Source organism: Scyliorhinus torazame, unplaced genomic scaffold (assembly GCF_047496885.1).
Source record: "Scyliorhinus torazame isolate Kashiwa2021f unplaced genomic scaffold, sScyTor2.1 scaffold_556, whole genome shotgun sequence".
NCBI lineage: Eukaryota > Metazoa > Chordata > Chondrichthyes > Carcharhiniformes > Scyliorhinidae > Scyliorhinus > Scyliorhinus torazame.
This window is the reverse complement of record NW_027308283.1, coordinates 65,808-76,637: the sequence shown is the minus strand read 5'-3', so window position 1 is coordinate 76,637 and position 10,830 is coordinate 65,808. Positions and strand designations below refer to the sequence as shown.

The 10,830-nt window shown below is 72.9% G+C and overlaps 1 protein-coding gene across 1 annotated transcript in view; it reads left to right on the top strand.

The window, feature by feature from the left end:
- Positions 1-966: 966 nt before the first annotated feature.
- Positions 967-10,830, top strand: part of LOC140406485 (crossover junction endonuclease MUS81-like) — a gene marked incomplete at its 3' end in the record, with an annotated part of 75,626 nt that continues 65,762 nt past the window's right edge. Inside the window, exon 1 of the mRNA XM_072494510.1 lies at positions 967-1,014. The remainder of the gene's footprint in view (positions 1,015-10,830) is intronic.

The following is a 10,830-nucleotide window of genomic DNA, read 5'->3' as shown; positions in this document are numbered from 1 at the left end:
TAGACAGCGAGTTATCAGAATAGACACCGAGTTATCGCAATAGACACCGAGTTATCGCAATAGACACCGAGTTATCAGAATAGACACTGAGTTATCGCAATAGACACCGAGTTATCGCAATAGACACCGAGTTATCCCAATAGACACCGAGTTATCGCAATAGACACCGAGTTATAGCAATAGACAGCGAGTTATCAGAATAGACACCGAGTTATCGCAATAGACACCGGGTTATCGCAATAGACAGCGAGTTATCAGAATAGACACCGGGTTATCGCAATAGACACCGAGTTATCGCAATAGACACCGGGTTATCACAATCGACACCGGGTTATCGCAATAGACACCGAGTTATCACAATAGACACCGGGTTATCGCAATCGACACCGAGTTATCGCAATAGACACCGAGTTATCGCAATAGACACCGAGTTATCGCAATAGACAGCGAGTTATCGCAATAGACACCGAGTTATCAGAATAGACGAGTTATTGCAATAGACAGCGAGTTATCGCAATAGACACCGAGTTATCGCAATAGACACCGAGTTACCGCAATAGACACCGAGTTATCGCAATAGACAACGAGATATCGCAATAGACACCGAGTTATCGCAATAGACAGCGAGTTATCGCAATAGACACCGAGTTATCGCAATAGACACCGAGTTATCGCAATAGACACCGGGTTATCGCAATAGACAGCGAGTTATCGCAATGGACAGCGAGTTATCGCAATAGACACCGAGTTACCGCAATAGACACCGAGTTATCAGAATAGACGAGTTATTACAATAGACACATTGAGCTGCCACGTGGTCATTTGGGGGTCACTAGTGGGTCACGGTGAGTGAGGTAGGCGGAACCGGAAGTCGTAAGTCGGCGGCTTCCGGCGGGGGGCGGGTTTAGCGGCGGAACCGGAAGTCGTGCGGGGGAGGATTTCGTGTCCGGACCGAGGGAGCGGCGGAGTTACCCTGACAACAGGAGGCCGCCCGGGGTGGGTCCACCCGGGAGGGTATGAAAAATATACCCCGGGGGAGAGGGGGAAGAGGGGGGCAGTGTGTCGGGGGGGGGGGGAGAGAGGGGGGCAGTGTGTCGGGGGGGGAGAGAGGGGGGGGCAGTGTGTCGGGGGGGGGGAGGGGGGCAGTGTGTCTGGGGGGGAGAGAGGGGGGGGCAGTGTGTCTGGGGGGGAGAGAGGGGGGGGCAGTGTGTCGGGGGGGGGGAGAGGGGGGGGCAGTGTGTCGGGGGGGGAGAGAGGGGGGGGCAGTGTGTCGGGGGGGGAGAGAGGGGGGCAGTGTGTCGGGGGGGGGGAGAGGGGGGGGCAGTGTGTCGGGGGGGGAGAGAGGGGGGCAGTGTGTCGGGGGGGGGGAGAGGGGGGGGCAGTGTGTCGGGGGGGGGGAGAGGGGGGGGCAGTGTGTCGGGGGGGGGCAGTGTGTCGGGGGGGGAGAGAGGGGGGCAGTGTGTCGGGGGGGGGGAGAGGGGGGGGCAGTGTGTCGGGGGGGGGGAGAGGGGGGCAGTGTGTCGGGGGGGGGCAGTGTGTCGGGGGGGGAGAGAGGGGGGCAGTGTGTCGGGGGGGGGAGAGAGGGGGGCAGTGTGTCGGGGGGGGGCAGTGTGTCGGGGGGGGAGAGAGGGGGGCAGTGTGTCGGGGGGGGGGCAGTGTGTCGGGGGGGGGAGAGAGGGGGGCAGTGTGTCGGGGGGGGGCAGTGTGTCGGGGGGGGAGAGGGGGGGGCAGTGTGTCGGGGGGGCAGTGTGTCGGGGGGGGGGAGAGAGGGGGGCAGTGTGTCGGGGGGGGGCAGTATGTCGGGGGGGGGAGAGAGGGGGGCAGTGTGTCGGGGGGGGGCAGTGTGTCGGGGGGGGGAGAGAGGGGGGCAGTGTGTCGGGGGGGGGCAGTGTGTCGGGGGGGGGGAGAGGGGGGGGCAGTGTGTCGGGGGGGGGGAGAGAGGGGGGGGCAGTGTGTCTGGGGGGGAGAGGGGGGCAGTGTGTCTGGGGGGGAGAGGGGGGCAGTGTGTCGGGGGGGGGCAGTGAGTCGAGGGGGGGGAGAGGGGGGGCAGTGTGTCTGGGGGGGAGAGGGGGGCAGTGTGTCTGGGGGGGAGAGGGGGGCAGTGTGTCTGGGGGGGAGAGGGGGCAGTGTGTCGGGGGGAGAGGGGGGCAGTGTGTCGGGGGGGAGAGGGGGCAGTGTGTCGGGGGGGAGGGGGGCAGTGTGTCGGGGGGGAGAGGGGGCAGTGTGTCGGGGGGAGAGGGGGGCAGTGTGTCGGGGGGAGAGGGGGGCAGTGTGTCTGGGGGGGAGAGGGGGGCAGTGTGTCTGGGGGGGAGAGGGGGGCAGTGTGTCGGGGGGAGAGGGGGGCAGTGTGTCGGGGGGGAGAGGGGGGCAGTGTGTCGGGGGGGAGAGAGGGGGGCAGTGTGTCGGGGGGGGGGGCAGTGAGTCGAGGGGGGGAGAGGGGGGGGCAGTGTGTCTGGGGGGGAGAGGGGGGCAGTGTGTCTGGGGGGGAGAGGGGGCAGTGTGTCGGGGGGAGAGGGGGGCAGTGTGTCGGGGGGGAGAGGGGGCAGTGTGTCGGGGGGAGAGGGGGGCAGTGTGTCTGGGGGGGAGAGGGGGGCAGTGTGTCGGGGGGAGAGGGGGGCAGTGTGTCGGGGGGGAGAGGGGGGCAGTGTGTCGGGGGGGAGAGAGGGGGGCAGTGTGTCGGGGGGAGAGGGGGGCAGTGTGTCGGGGGGGAGAGAGGGGGGCAGTGTGTCGGGGGGAGAGGGGGGCAGTGTGTCTGGGGGAGAGGGGGCCGTGTGTCTGGGGGGGCAGTGTGTCGGGGGGAGAGGGGGGCAGTGTGTCGGGGGGGAGAGAGGGGGCAGTGTGTCGGGGGGGAGAGAGGGGGCAGTGTGTCGGGGGGGAGAGAGGGGGCAGTGTGTCGGGGGGGAGAGGGGGGCAGTGTGTCGGGGGGAGAGGGGGGCAGTGTGTCTGGGGGGGAGAGGGGGGCAGTGTGTCGGGGGGGAGAGGCGGGCAGTGTGTCGGGGGGGAGAGGGGGGCAGTGTGTCGGGGGGGGGGGAGAGAGAGGGGGGGAGAGAGGCGGGCAGTGTGTCGGGGGGGAGAGGGGGGCAGTGTGTCGGAGGGGGAGAGGGGGGCAGTGTGTCGGGGGGAGAGAGGGGGGCAGTGTGTCGGGGGGGAGAGGGGGGCAGTGTGTCGGGGGGAGAGAGGCGGGCAGTGTGTCGGGGGGGAGAGGGGGGCAGTGTGTCGGGGGGAGAGGGGGGCAGTGTGTCGGGGGGAGAGGGGGGCAGTGTGTCGGGGGGAGAGGGGGGCAGTGTGTCGGTGGGAGAGGGGGGCAGTGTGTCGGGGGGAGAGGGGGGCAGTGTGTCGGGGGGAGAGGGGGGCAGTGTGTCGGGGGGGGGAGAGAGGGGGGCAGTGTGTCGGGGGGGGGAGAGAGGGGGGGAGAGAGGCGGGCAGTGTGTCGGGGGGGAGAGGGGGGCAGTGTGTCTGGGGGGAGAGGGGGCAGTGTGTCTGGGGGAGAGGGGGGCAGTGTGTCTGGGGGGGAGAGAGGGGGGCAGTGTGTCTGGGGGGGGGAGAGGGGGGCCGTGTGTCGGGGGGGAGAGGGGGGCAGTGTGTCGGGGGGAGAGGGGGGCAGTGTGTCGGGGGGGAGAGGCGGGCAGTGTGTCTGGGGGGAGAGGGGGCAGTGTGTCTGGGGGAGAGGGGGGCAGTGTGTCTGGGGGGGAGAGAGGGGGGCAGTGTGTCTGGGGGGGGGAGAGGGGGGCCGTGTGTCGGGGGGGAGAGGGGGGCAGTGTGTCTGGGGGGGAGAGAGGGGGGCAGTGTGTCGGCGGGGAGCGGGGGCAGTGTGTCGGGTGGGGGGGGAGAGGGGGGCAGTGTGTCGGGGGGGAGAGTCGGGTGGGGGGGGAGAGGGGGGCAGTGTGTCGGGGGGGAGAGGCGGGCAGTGTGTCGGGGGGGAGAGGGGGGCAGTGTGTCTGGGGGGGGGAGAGGGGGGCAGTGTGTCGGCGGGGAGAGGGGGCAGTGTGTCGGGTGGGGGGGGGAGAGGGGGGCAGTGTGTCGGGGGGGAGAGTCGGGTGGGGGGGGAGAGGGGGGCAGTGTGTCGGGGGGGAGAGGCGGGCAGTGTGTCGGGGGGGAGAGGGGGGCAGTGTGTCTGGGGGGGGGAGAGGGGGGCAGTGTGTCGGGGGGGAGAGGGGGGCAGTGTGTCGGGTGGGGGGGGAGGGGGGGGCAGTGTGTCGGGGGGGGCAGTGTGTCGGGGGGGAGAGGCGGGCAGTGTGTCGGGGGGGAGAGGGGGGCAGTGTGTCTGGGGGGGGAGAGGGGGGCAGTGTGTCGGCGGGGAGAGGGGGCAGTGTGTCGGGTGGGGGGGGAGAGGGGGGCAGTGTGTCGGGGGGGAGAGTCGGGTGGGGGGCGAGAGGGGGGCAGTGTGTCGGGGGGGAGAGGCGGGCAGTGTGTCGGGGGGGAGAGGGGGGCAGTGTGTCTGGGGGGGGAGAGGGGGGCAGTGTGTCGGGGGGAGAGGGGGGCAGTGTGTCGGGTGGGGGGGGAGAGGGGGGCAGTGTGTCGGGGGGGAGAGGCGGGCAGTGTGTCGGGGGGGAGAGGCGGGCAGTGTGTCGGGGGGGGAGAGGGGGGCAGTGTGTCTGGGGGGGTGAGAGGGGGGCAGTGTGTCGGGGGAGAGGGGGGCAGTGTGTCGGGGGGGAGAGGGGGGCAGTGTGTCGGGGGGGAGAGGGGGGCAGTGTGTCGGGGGGAGAGGGGGGCAGTGTGTCGGGGGGAGAGGGGGGCAGTGTGTCGGGGGGGAGAGCGGGGCAGTGTGTCGGGGGGGGGAGGGGGGCAGTGTGTCGGGGGGAGAGGGGGGCAGTGTGTCGGGGGGGAGAGGGGGGCAGTGTGTCGGGGGGGGAGAGGGGGGCAGTGTGTCGGGGGGGGAGAGGGGGGCAGTGTGTCGGGGGGGGAGAGGGGGGCAGTGTGTCGGGGGGGGAGAGGGGGGCAGTGTGTCGGGGGGGGAGAGGGGGGCAGTGTGTCGGGGGGAGAGAGAGGGGGGCAGTGTGTCGGGGGGAGAGGGGGCCAGTGTGTCGGGGGGAGAGAGGGGGGCAGTGTGGGGGGGGGGAGAGGGGGGCAGTGTGTCGGGGGGGGAGAGGGGGGCAGTGTGTCGGGGGGGGAGAGGGGGGCAGTGTGTTGGGGGGAGAGAAGGGGGCAGTGTGGGGGGGAGAGGGGGGCAGTGTGTCTGGGGGGGAGAGGGGGGCAATGTGTCGGGGGGGAGAGGGGGGCAGTGTGTCGAGGGGAGAGGGGGGCAGTGTGTCGGGGGGGGGAGTGGGGGGCAGTGTGTCTGGGGGGGGAGAGGGGGGCAGTGTGTCGGGGGGGAGAGGGGGGCCGTGTGTCGGGGGGGAGAGGGGGGCAGTGTGTCGGGGGGGGGGAAGAGAGGGGCAGTGTGTCGGGGGGGGAAGAGAGGGGCAGTGTGTCGGGGGGAGAGGGGGGCAGTGTGTCGGGGGGAGAGGGGGGCAGTGTGTCGGGGGGAGAGGGGGCAGTGTGTCGGGGGGGAGAGGGGGGCAGTGTGTCGGGGGGGGAGAGGGGGGCAGTGTGTCGGGGGGAGAGGGGGGCAGTGTGTCGGGGGGAGAGGGGGGCAGTGTGTCGGGGGGAGAGGGGGGCAGTGTGTCGGGGGGGGAGAGAGGGGGGCAGTGTGTCGGGGGGGGGGAGAGGGGGGGGCAGTGTGTCGGGGGGGGAGAGAGGGGGGCAGTGTGTCGGGGGGGGGGAGAGGGGGGGGCAGTGTGTCGGGGGGGAGAGAGGGGGGCAGTGTGTCGGGGGGGGGCAGTGTGTCGGGGGGGGGAGAGAGGGGGGCAGTGTGTCGGGGGGGGGGAGAGGGGGGGGCAGTGTGTCGGGGGGGGGGAGAGGGGGGCAGTGTGTCGGGGGGGGGGAGAGGGGGGCAGTGTGTCGGGGGGGGGAGAGGGGGGCAGTGTGTCTGGGGGGGAGAGAGGGGGGCAGTGTGTCGGGGGGGGGCAGTGTGTCGGGGGGGGGAGAGAGGGGGGCAGTGTGTCGGGGGGGGGAGAGAGGGGGGCAGTGTGTCTGGGGGGGAGAGAGGGGGGCAGTGTGTCGGGGGGGGGGCAGTGTGTCGGGGGGGGGAGAGAGGGGGGCAGTGTGTCGGGGGGGGGAGAGGGGGGGGCAGTGTGTCGGGGGGGGGAGAGGGGGGGGCAGTGTGTCGGGGGGGGAGAGAGGGGGGCAGTGTGTCGGGGGGGGGCAGTGTGTCGGGGGGGGGAGAGAGGGGGGCAGTGTGTCGGGGGGGGGCAGTGTGTCGGGGGGGAGAGAGGGGGGCAGTGTGTCGGGGGGGGCAGTGTGTCGGGGGGGGGGAGAGGGGGGGGCAGTGTGTCGGGGGGGCAGTGTGTCGGGGGGGGGAGAGAGGGGGGCACTGTGTCGGGGGGGGGCAGTGTGTCGGGGGGGGGAGAGAGGGGGGCAGTGTGTCGGGGGGGGGGCAGTGTGTCGGGGGGGGGAGAGAGGGGGCAGTGTGTCGGGGGGGGGCAGTGTGTCGGGGGGGGGGAGAGGGGGGGGCAGTGTGTCGGGGGGGGGGCAGTGTGTCGGGGGGGGGAGAGAGGGGGGGGCAGTGTGTCTGGGGGGGAGAGGGGGGCAGTGTGTCTGGGGGGGAGAGGGGGGCAGTGTGTCGGGGGGGGGGGGCAGTGAGTCGAGGGGGGGGAGAGGGGGGGCAGTGTGTCTGGGGGGGAGAGGGGGGCAGTGTGTCTGGGGGGGAGAGGGGGGCAGTGTGTCTGGGGGGGAGAGGGGGCAGTGTGTCGGGGGGAGAGGGGGGCAGTGTGTCGGGGGGGAGAGGGGGCAGTGTGTCGGGGGGGGAGGGGGGCAGTGTGTCGGGGGGAGAGGGGGCAGTGTGTCGGGGGGAGAGGGGGGCAGTGTGTCGGGGGGAGAGGGGGGCAGTGTGTCTGGGGGGGAGAGGGGGGCAGTGTGTCGGGGGGAGAGGGGGGCAGTGTGTCGGGGGGGAGAGGGGGGCAGTGTGTCGGGGGGGAGAGAGGGGGGCAGTGTGTCGGGGGGGGGGCAGTGAGTCGAGGGGGGGGAGAGGGGGGGGCAGTGTGTCTGGGGGGGAGAGGGGGGCAGTGTGTCTGGGGGGGAGAGGGGGCAGTGTGTCGGGGGGAGAGGGGGGCAGTGTGTCGGGGGGGAGAGGGGGCAGTGTGTCGGGGGGAGAGGGGGGCAGTGTGTCTGGGGGGGAGAGGGGGGCAGTGTGTCGGGGGGAGAGGGGGGCAGTGTGTCGGGGGGGAGAGGGGGGCAGTGTGTCGGGGGGGAGAGAGGGGGGCAGTGTGTCGGGGGGAGAGGGGGGCAGTGTGTCGGGGGGGAGAGAGGGGGGCAGTGTGTCGGGGGGAGAGGGGGGCAGTGTGTCTGGGGGAGAGGGGGCCGTGTGTCTGGGGGGGCAGTGTGTCGGGGGGAGAGGGGGGCAGTGTGTCGGGGGGGAGAGAGGGGGCAGTGTGTCGGGGGGGAGAGAGGGGGCAGTGTGTCGGGGGGGAGAGAGGGGGCAGTGTGTCGGGGGGGAGAGGGGGGCAGTGTGTCGGGGGGAGAGGGGGGCAGTGTGTCTGGGGGGGAGAGGGGGGCAGTGTGTCGGGGGGGAGAGGCGGGCAGTGTGTCGGGGGGGAGAGGGGGGCAGTGTGTCGGGGGGGGGGGAGAGAGAGGGGGGGAGAGAGGCGGGCAGTGTGTCGGGGGGGAGAGGGGGGCAGTGTGTCGGGGGGGGAGAGGGGGGCAGTGTGTCGGGGGGGGGGGGAGAGAGAGGGGGGGAGAGAGGCGGGCAGTGTGTCGGGGGGGAGAGGGGGGCAGTGTGTCGGGGGGGGAGAGGGGGGCAGTGTGTCGGGGGGAGAGAGGGGGGCAGTGTGTCGGGGGGAGAGGGGGGCAGTGTGTCGGGGGGAGAGAGGCGGGCAGTGTGTCGGGGGGGAGAGGGGGGCAGTGTGTCGGGGGGAGAGGGGGGCAGTGTGTCGGGGGGAGAGGGGGGCAGTGTGTCGGGGGGAGAGGGGGGCAGTGTGTCGGGGGGAGAGGGGGGCAGTGTGTCGGGGGGAGAGGGGGGCAGTGTGTCGGGGGGAGAGGGGGGCAGTGTGTCGGGGGGAGAGGGGGGCAGTGTGTCGGGGGGGGGGAGAGAGGGGGGCAGTGTGTCGGGGGGGGGGAGAGAGGGGGGGAGAGAGGCGGGCAGTGTGTCGGGGGGGAGAGGGGGGCAGTGTGTCGGGGGGAGAGGGGGGCAGTGTGTCGGGGGGAGAGGGGGGCAGTGTGTCGGGGGGGAGAGGCGGGCAGTGTGTCTGGGGGGAGAGGGGGCAGTGTGTCTGGGGGAGAGGGGGGCAGTGTGTCTGGGGGGGAGAGAGGGGGGCAGTGTGTCTGGGGGGGGGAGAGGGGGGCCGTGTGTCGGGGGGGAGAGGGGGGCAGTGTGTCTGGGGGGGAGAGAGGGGGGCAGTGTGTCGGCGGGGAGCGGGGGCAGTGTGTCGGGTGGGGGGGGAGAGGGGGGCAGTGTGTCGGGGGGGAGAGTCGGGTGGGGGGGGAGAGGGGGGCAGTGTGTCGGGGGGGAGAGGCGGGCAGTGTGTCGGGGGGGAGAGGGGGGCAGTGTGTCTGGGGGGGGGGAGAGGGGGGCAGTGTGTCGGCGGGGAGAGGGGGCAGTGTGTCGGGTGGGGGGGGGAGAGGGGGGCAGTGTGTCGGGGGGGAGAGTCGGGTGGGGGGGGAGAGGGGGGCAGTGTGTCGGGGGGGAGAGGCGGGCAGTGTGTCGGGGGGGAGAGGGGGGCAGTGTGTCTGGGGGGGGGAGAGGGGGGCAGTGTGTCGGGGGGGAGAGGGGGGCAGTGTGTCGGGTGGGGGGGGAGGGGGGGGCAGTGTGTCGGGGGGGAGAGGCGGGCAGTGTGTCGGGGGGGAGAGGGGGGCAGTGTGTCTGGGGGGGAGAGTCGGGTGGGGGGCGAGAGGGGGGCAGTGTGTCGGGGGGGAGAGGCGGGCAGTGTGTCTGGGGGGGGAGAGGGGGGCAGTGTGTCTGGGGGGGGAGAGGGGGGCAGTGTGTCGGGGGGGAGAGGGGGGCAGTGTGTCGGGTGGGGGGGGAGAGGGGGGCAGTGTGTCGGGGGGGAGAGGCGGGCAGTGTGTCGGGGGGGAGAGGCGGGCAGTGTGTCTGGGGGGGAGAGGGGGGCAGTGTGTCTGGGGGGGGTGAGAGGGGGGCAGTGTGTCGGGGGAGAGGGGGGCAGTGTGTCGGGGGGGAGAGGGGGGCAGTGTGTCGGGGGGGAGAGGGGGGCAGTGTGTCGGGGGGAGAGGGGGGCAGTGTGTCGGGGGGAGAGGGGGGCAGTGTGTCGGGGGGGAGAGCGGGGCAGTGTGTCGGGGGGGGGGAGGGGGGCAGTGTGTCGGGGGGGAGAGGGGGGCAGTGTGTCGGGGGGGAGAGGGGGGCAGTGTGTCGGGGGGGGAGAGGGGGGCAGTGTGTCGGGGGGGGAGAGGGGGGCAGTGTGTCGGGGGGGGAGAGGGGGGCAGTGTGTCGGGGGGGGAGAGGGGGGCAGTGTGTCGGGGGGGGAGAGGGGGGCAGTGTGTCGGGGGGAGAGAGAGGGGGGCAGTGTGTCGGGGGGAGAGGGGGCCAGTGTGTCGGGGGGAGAGAGGGGGGCAGTGTGGGGGGGGGGAGAGGGGGGCAGTGTGTCGGGGGGGGGAGAGGGGGGCAGTGTGTCGGGGGGGGAGAGGGGGGCAGTGTGTTGGGGGGAGAGAAGGGGGCAGTGTGGGGGGGAGAGGGGGGCAGTGTGTCTGGGGGGGAGAGGGGGGCAATGTGTCGGGGGGGAGAGGGGGGCAGTGTGTCGAGGGGAGAGGGGGGCAGTGTGTCGGGGGGGGGAGTGGGGGGCAGTGTGTCTGGGGGGGGAGAGGGGGGCAGTGTGTCGGGGGGGAGAGGGGGGCCGTGTGTCGGGGGGAGAGGGGGGCAGTGTGTCGGGGGGGGGAAGAGAGGGGCAGTGTGTCGGGGGGGGAAGAGAGGGGCAGTGTGTCGGGGGGAGAGGGGGGCAGTGTGTCGGGGGGAGAGGGGGGCAGTGTGTCGGGGGGAGAGGGGGCAGTGTGTCGGGGGGGAGAGGGGGGCAGTGTGTCGGGGGGGGAGAGGGGGGCAGTGTGTCGGGGGGAGAGGGGGGCAGTGTGTCGGGGGGAGAGGGGGGCAGTGTGTCGGGGGGAGAGGGGGGCAGTGTGTCGGGGGGAGAGGGGGGCAGTGTGTCGGGGGGAGAGGGGGGCAGTGTGTCGGGGGAGAGGGGGGCAGTGTGTCGGGGGGAGAGGGGGGCAGTGTGTCGGGGGGAGAGGGGGGCAGCGTGTCGGGGGGAGAGGGGGGCAGCGTGTCGGGGGGAGAGGGGGGCAGTGTGTCTGAGGGGGAGTGGGGGCAGTGTGTCGGGGGGGAGAGGGGGGCAGTGTGTCGGGGGGGAGAGGGGGGCAGTGTGTCGAGGGGGAGAGGGGGGCAGTGTGTCGGGGGGGAGAGGGGGGCAGTGTGTCGGGGGGGAGAGGGGGGCAGTGTGTCGGGGGGGAGAGGGGGGCAGTGTGTCGGGGGGGAGAGGGGGGCAGTGTGTCGGGTGGGGGGGGAGAGGGGGGCAGTGTGTCGGGGGGAGAGGGGGGCAGTGTGTCGGGGGGGAGACGGGGGCAGTGTGTCTGGGGGGGAGAGGGGGAAGTGTGTCTGGGGGGGGAGAGGGGGGGCAGTGTGTCGGGGGGGAGAGGGGGGGCAGTGTGTCGGGGGTGAGAGGGGGGCAGTGTGTCGGGGGGGGAGAGGGGGGCAGTGTGTCGGGGGGGGGGAGAGGGGTGCAGTGTGTCGGGGGGGGGGAGAGGGGTGCAGTGTGTCGGGGGGGAGAGGGGGGCAGTGTGTCTGGGGGGGGGAGAGGGGGGCAGTGTGTCGGGGGGGAGAGGGGGGGCAGTGTGTCGGGGGTGAGAGGGGGG